This window comes from Octodon degus, unplaced genomic scaffold (genome assembly GCF_000260255.1).
Source record: "Octodon degus isolate 3935 unplaced genomic scaffold, OctDeg1.0 scaffold00108, whole genome shotgun sequence".
Taxonomy (NCBI): domain Eukaryota; kingdom Metazoa; phylum Chordata; class Mammalia; order Rodentia; family Octodontidae; genus Octodon; species Octodon degus.
Window position 1 is genome coordinate 4979610 of NW_004524684.1, and position 6816 is coordinate 4986425.

Below are 6816 nucleotides of genomic sequence, written 5' to 3' on the forward strand. Positions count from 1 at the left end.
AGGAAGGAAGGAAGGAAGGAAAGAAGGGAGAAAAACAGATAAACAGAGACAGATCTACTGGTACTTTCAACAAAACAATGTTAGAGCATCTGCTGAGAGTACCTGTGACTGATCACAGGGCCATTAATTTAATATTTAGTTACATTTTTCACCTCAAAGTTTCAATTAACACATCCAATTTGATCCTATTTTACCAATTTCTATAAATTACGGTTTTCTTTTTTGAGTTGTCTCCATTTCTTTGTTTTGACTTTTGTCTAACACATCTTGATTCATGTCTTTTCTCCTTAGTGCTTGCTTACTGCAAAAGCCTCCCCTAACGCTGTTTTTTCTCCTTTATTACAGAGCCAGGCTTATTTCTCAGGCTGCCTTAGGATTATCAGGGGCTAAGACAAATGATAGGACAGCTAGTAGAGTGGAAATGAGAGCATGGTGTCCAGCTAACATCTCCGTGGGCTTGGTAATGTGCAGCTACTCTGAGAAAAGAAAAGGAAAAAAGGACATGCTGAGACAGAATAAAAAGACAGCTCAGTAAAGAACACAAAATTCCACTCTGATCCAAATGATAACTTTGTCTGATGCTCACTAAATGTATGTTTCATCAACTTTCCCCCCAATTTTCTCCAAAGAAAATCAGTTTTTTCTTTGCTGTTCCAGAGAAACTTGAGCTCATTTCCTGTATATCTGTACGGGGAGAAGGTGGAGGCTCTGGAAAGCAACACAGTGCTTTTGGAATCTGATTTCCCAGATGTAGACTAGCAGCCCTGAGAGCCCATCAGCTCGGATGTGTTGTGTGCATGCAAACATCCGAGCTTTGGCCAACCCATCTGGGAAGAAGAGGAGAGACGGCGTGACCCTGAAGAGTGCACTGGCAGCTTTGGCTGTCCCAGATGTACGGACCACAGCGGTAGCTGACTTGGCTCTGTTCTCACAGTTTCCTCCAAAAGTGGCCAAATGCTACCCAAAGCTTTCTGTCATATGTGTGAGTCGGGCCCTAAAAATCCTACGGTGTCCCTTAAGAATCACTGGAGAACGTGGCGTGAGCGCCTTCCTTCCTCTCCTGGCTTCCCTCACAACCCTGCACCCCTCTGACCAGGATGGACCTTGCATCTGGTTTTTCCTGACAGCTCCATGCAAAGAACTGTCCCAACAGGACACTGCGGGCCAGGCTGCGCCTCTGTGAAGTGCAGGCTCTGCCCTTGCCAGTTCATGATATGACACTCTGGTGGCAACGCAGACCCTCAGGTTACGACGGGGCACGAGAGCGAGCCGGCTTGGTCAGCACTGCGTCCCGAGACACTGATCACCGTGACACACGTGCTGGGGCTCAGCACTGCTCGCTGGGCACAGGGGTGCGGCTCAGCAGCGGCAGAAGGCGGCTTAGCATGCGCAGGCCCCAGAGCCGGGCCCGAGACCTGGGCAAGCGGAAGTGCTGACTGTGGGCAAGAATGTGTGACGCATGCAGAAGAAAGGAAAACTTGGAATCTTCTGGAGGCGAATAATCAAACAAGTGAACTTGGGGATGTGTTGATTTTACTTTCCTAAACAGTTTACCCTATACCAGCATCTCCTTCACAATAAGTATCTGAAGTGAAAACACAGAAAGGCTAGTAAGCAAATAAGCTATGATAGTCTGCTTTATATATTCCAATTAAATGTTTCTTATAAAATATTCAGTTTTAAAATATTAAAATCACATAGTGGTGATACAGCAACATGGTTATTGTTTCTCTGAAATAATTTGCATTTGAGATGTGACTTTTTCAAACAGTGCAAGTCACATAGAACACGTTCTTTCATTTAAAAATTTTGTTGGCATTTGTTTTCTTGAGGATATACTTTTATGTATCTGGCTTCAACCATGGACAGTGAGTAGCATACACACATGTATATGAAAAATATATCTGATAACATATATGATAAGACATATATGGCAAGAGCGCTGCAGACATTTGAGAAAAATGATTCTTTAAATGAGAACAGAAATTAATCTTATAAAAATATTACATGCATATTTAATATTCTCCATTTTGAGTTGATTTTATTATATAACTTTTAACTAAAAATAAATACTAATTATTCTAAATCTAGTATAAGTTTCATGTAGCATTCTTTTTTTCTGTATTTTAGGCAAGGGTCTACAGGGTGCTCAGGGTCTCACTACTAGATCGGACTAGTAGTGATCGGCCTGTTTACAGCCTCCCAAGAGCTGGGATGACAGGTGCGCACCACCATGCCCAGTCTCAATTGCCATCTTGGTGTACCCTGTGGGCAGGGCCAGCACAGCAGGCCGGGGATCAAATCCCCAGCCCCTCTTTCTGCTTGCAGGTGCTTTAATCTGCTGAGCTATTTGGCCAGCCCTTATGTAACATTGTTTTAATGTATTTTTTTAAAACGCATTTGGTTGTTGCAGGATCACACTATGCAGCTCAGACTCATGGTCATCCTCCTGTTTTCAGTTTGCCCAGTGCTGGGATTGCAGGTGTGCGCCACTATGCCTGGACTCTGGCCTGCTCAGCCCGCCCTGGGAGTGGGGCTGGAATAGCATGTGGTGCCATGGATTGAACCACAGTCCCTGTGCTTGCCAAAGCTTGTCTAAGCTGACACTTTAGTCTGCCGAGCTATCTCACTGGCCCTATGTAGCATTTTTAAATATATTTCTAATACAAATTTGCAGTAAAAGTATTCTCTATTCTCAAGTTTAGCACTCAATAAACTAGGTATACTAAGACAGTAATAGAAAACACATTTGAAGTGGCTTCTGTGCAAATATATTAGTTTGAGCTCTCTTGCACATTTCAAAGGTATGTATAAAAATGATTTTTTCTTTTAAACCTAAGCTGAAAATCAAGATATCTGTATTTAGACAACTTTGATTCAAGGGATCATAAGTTTTATGCCCTCCTTCATTTTCATAGACTTTAATTTTCCTAACGTTTATAAAAATTTATTTTAATTTTTGTAAAGCCTTAAAATATACTTTAATAAGTTAATGCTGTATTACTGCTCCATTTCTCAGAAAAACTCCAAATTTAAAGTATCAGGGACAAATCCAACATGATACAACAATAAAAAATGCACAGCATGACTACCTAAGATAAGCAGGGCTGAGAGCTATGGTCAGACCTTCAGCAGTCAGCAACCCCGTTCCCAAGACTGTAATAGGCCTGTCAAGAGAAGCTGTGAACAGCAATATCATAAGCACAGAAATGTCATTTCTGGGATGTCCATACCCAAGGGAAAGACAGAGGCAAGTTAACATAAGATTTTTTTAAAGATACACTAAAATGAATATCTCTAAGAGAAAATATCTTCAGTACATATAAGGGTAATAAATGGAATATTGCAGAACCATACATTTGCTGTCTGTGTCCTCTGTGGACACTTGCCTGAATTCTCACCTAGGAGCAAATGGAGCAGGGGAGCTCCAGTCCCTGGGAGATGTCTGGTTTTTGGTGTGTATGTGGTAGTGTCTTTGGTCGTAAGGGGTGCAGAAAGCAAATGAAAGACAATAGACAAAAAACCAGAATGCTCAAGATCAAAGGGACTCTAAGGAATCATCCTGTCATGGTTCTCCCCGGCCTTCAGCAATTCATTATATTTGAAATTTCAGAAATGTGTCACACAGAACCGGTTAAACAAACCACACAGAATTTATTAAATATCACCCCTCCCGTGCCCTCTGCCCCCAGCATACTCTCTTAGAATAGTACAGGCGGGGAAGACCTAACTATTGGGAGGAATCCCTAACACTTTTTAAAAGTAGGATTCTGGCTAGTCCAAAAGGGTTCCTTCTGTTAAGGGTTTCAGGAAACTAGATATTGCAACTTTATTAGTATCAGCAGCATTTGTTTGGAGCAAATTCAGCTCTGGGAGCTGCACGGTTGAATGTAGGAGGGCCTCCACCAATTGCCCCAATTCCTTCCATCGTAGCAGCCTGGCCAAAGCATTCACTCGCTGGTGGGGTCAGTCCAGAGGTTCCATCAGGCATCATGGGGCAGGTCCTGGAGGAGCCAGGGTACCAGCTTGAACCGGAGCAGGGGACATGGCGCCTCTGTTGTTCATGCCTGTAGCACCTCCCATAGCCATCTGGCCATCCGTATCTGTTGTTCTCACATGTCAGGGCAGGTTCCCTTGAATCTTTCTTGCTGTCTCCGCATCATCTTCTTGTTGCTGTCACCTTTCTTCTTCATGGCACCTATGCTCCTCTTCCTACCTGAGCTCCGGTTGCTTTTGTTTTTGGCCCTCTTGGTTATGCAGCTTTTCCATTATCTGAAATTCTTCTTGGCATCTCATCAAATCCCGCCTCTTCAGCATAACCTGGTGCTCATGGCGAGCAGCCTGCATCTCCACCTCAAGCTTCTCAAGGGCTTCCTTGGTGTTGTGGTCCACCTGATCCTGCTGCTGTTTCTCCATCTCAGTGAGTGCCTCCCAGCGCATGGCATATGCATATTCAGAGGACCAAAGCTGTGCATATCGAGGTGGCTTTTCTCGTTCCTTGTGAAATTGCTAGTTCTATATAACAAGCTTTTCTGAAAGTCCTTCTTCATCATCTAACTGGCCCATAGGCTACACAGTCATGGGCTGAGGAAATGATGCTAGTAGGAAAGACCCTTCACCATATCTTTCCAGAGCTTTCCATGCAGCTGACTTCCCTGAGAACTCAGCATGCCTTTTCCTGAGGGTCTTCCTCAATCATCCACAATGACTACAGCTCTTTCCACCTGGCAAAGCACAGAAAAGCCTTCTTCCAGTAGTAGGTTTCAGACTGTAAGGGTTGCACTAGGGCAGGCAAAGCGCCATGCAGTTGTTTTCCATGGGGAGACATATTATCCAGCTCCACTTTGGCAATCTCTGCAAGGGTTCATGTTTCCAAGTGGATAAAGCCAAAGCCTCTATCCTTATGAATGAAAACTTCTGCTTTCCCTTACTTCTCAAATAGTTTCCTCATTTCTTCCTCAGTGATATCAGGGGGAAGATTGCCCATAAAGAGGCAGCTATGCTGGGTAAGTGTCTTCTCTCCTGGTTTCCTAAAATTCTTCAGGTCAATAGTCAAATCTTCATTTTGGCTACTGGCCTGTTGGCCATTTGCAGGTATTGGTGGCAGTGGTTGCTGCTGCTGCTGCTGCTAATGATGAGGCTGGTGCTGCTGCTTAAGGCCCTGGAGGCTACGCTGCTGATATTTTCTTGGAGTCTGGTTCTGCTTCTCCAAGTTGAAGGTCTTATTGCTTTGCATTTTTATACCCTCAACTTGATTGAAAACAGCAAAGTGCCTCCAGTTCTAACTACAATGTTGCCAATACCAACAGTCCTCTGCAGAGTAACAGCGATGCTACCGAGGCTCCACCGTCCCGAGAAAACTAAAAATTTAAATAGTAAGATTTTATTCAGTATTTCCTCACTTAGTGATTCATGCTATTAGATATATTTTGTTTCTATAATTGAATTAAACATATCCATATTTACAACTTATCCTAAATTTGGAAGATTAGGCCTGAGACTTTCAAATTTGTATTTCTTTTACATATAAGAAATGAAAATTTATATATCTGCTGAACTTACATTTACATGGAAAGTACAATGATGAGAAAAACTTGCGTATCCTTTCACATATATTTGTCTTCTTAATTAATCAGTAAAATTGTTTCTACTCTCTACACTGTTTGGAAGCATATATGCACATTGTGAGCTGATTATGTTGAACAATTAGCAGGTACACACAGTGATTTTTCTAGCGTGAGCCCTTTATGTCTGCTGCCCGTATTTCTCAAGAACACAGTATATTTCTAACTATAATGATCGAGCTGTGCAGTAGATTTCTTAGTTGAATTTTAAGTGGTAAATAAAACAAAGTTTATTTTTGCTTTATTTTATATGAGATGAGATGAAGTCTCAGAAGTTTGAATGACATTTCCAGTATTAAAATCAGCCTTAAACTCAGGATTTAGAGCCAATACAGCTGTGAATTCCTTATTCCTTGTTCTATATTGTATTGCTTCATTTCTATTATAACAGGGATTTTTGTTGTTAAATTTATTATTAGCAGAGAATCAGGGTTGAATAGTAGAGATGACACCACGTAGGCCCGAAGGCCAGACTCCACAAATAGGCCCTGCTCCCACTTCAGTTTCCTCCCCAAGCTTGATCTCCGCATTTGGAGTATCATTCCACTTGGCTATTTGAGGCTAGCGTTTGATGAGGACCAAGTTATGGTGAGCTGCCGTTGTTTAGTGGATAATTTATGTGTTTCCATTTCAAAAATTCTTCGTGACAATAACAAACAATAATGCCATAGAGCTCAGGATTGTTGGCATACATGTGTAATCTCAGCTGTGCAGAGTGCTAAGGAAGGAGGATTGCAAGGGTGAGGCCAGCCTGCACAACTGAGCAAGATCTTGTCAGAATACAAATTAAAAAAATACCCTGTGGGTGTAGCTCAGCATGAGGTTGGCTATGCCCTCCCTTGGGGCCCTGGGTCAAATCCCAAGCTCCAAAACAACAAAATATTTCTTAATTTTGGCATTTTTATAATACAGAAATGCAGAGTAATGCACAAGGGCTCACTTGTTCAAATCTAAGTGATTTATTTTGTCACCAAATTTATCAAAAACAACAGCTTGTCTTTAACCATCATAAAACATGCTGTAATGTATTCATGGTGTTTACTCCTTATAGGTGGGCTTTCAGGAAAGTATCTTTGTGGAAAAAAATCATCAAATCAATGAGACATTAAGTTCTTCTAATAAAGTTGTTTTAATAGAAAAAGATGAGCTAATCCGAAGCTTAGAGCCATTGGTTTTCAGGTTTAGCTGATGA

The 6816-nt window shown here is 41.9% G+C and overlaps 1 pseudogene; it reads right to left on the reverse strand.

Annotated features, from left to right (window-relative positions):
• Positions 1-3838: 3838 nt before the first annotated feature.
• Positions 3839-5236, reverse strand: LOC101580784 (annotated as a pseudogene).
• Positions 5237-6816: the final 1580 nt, after the last annotated feature.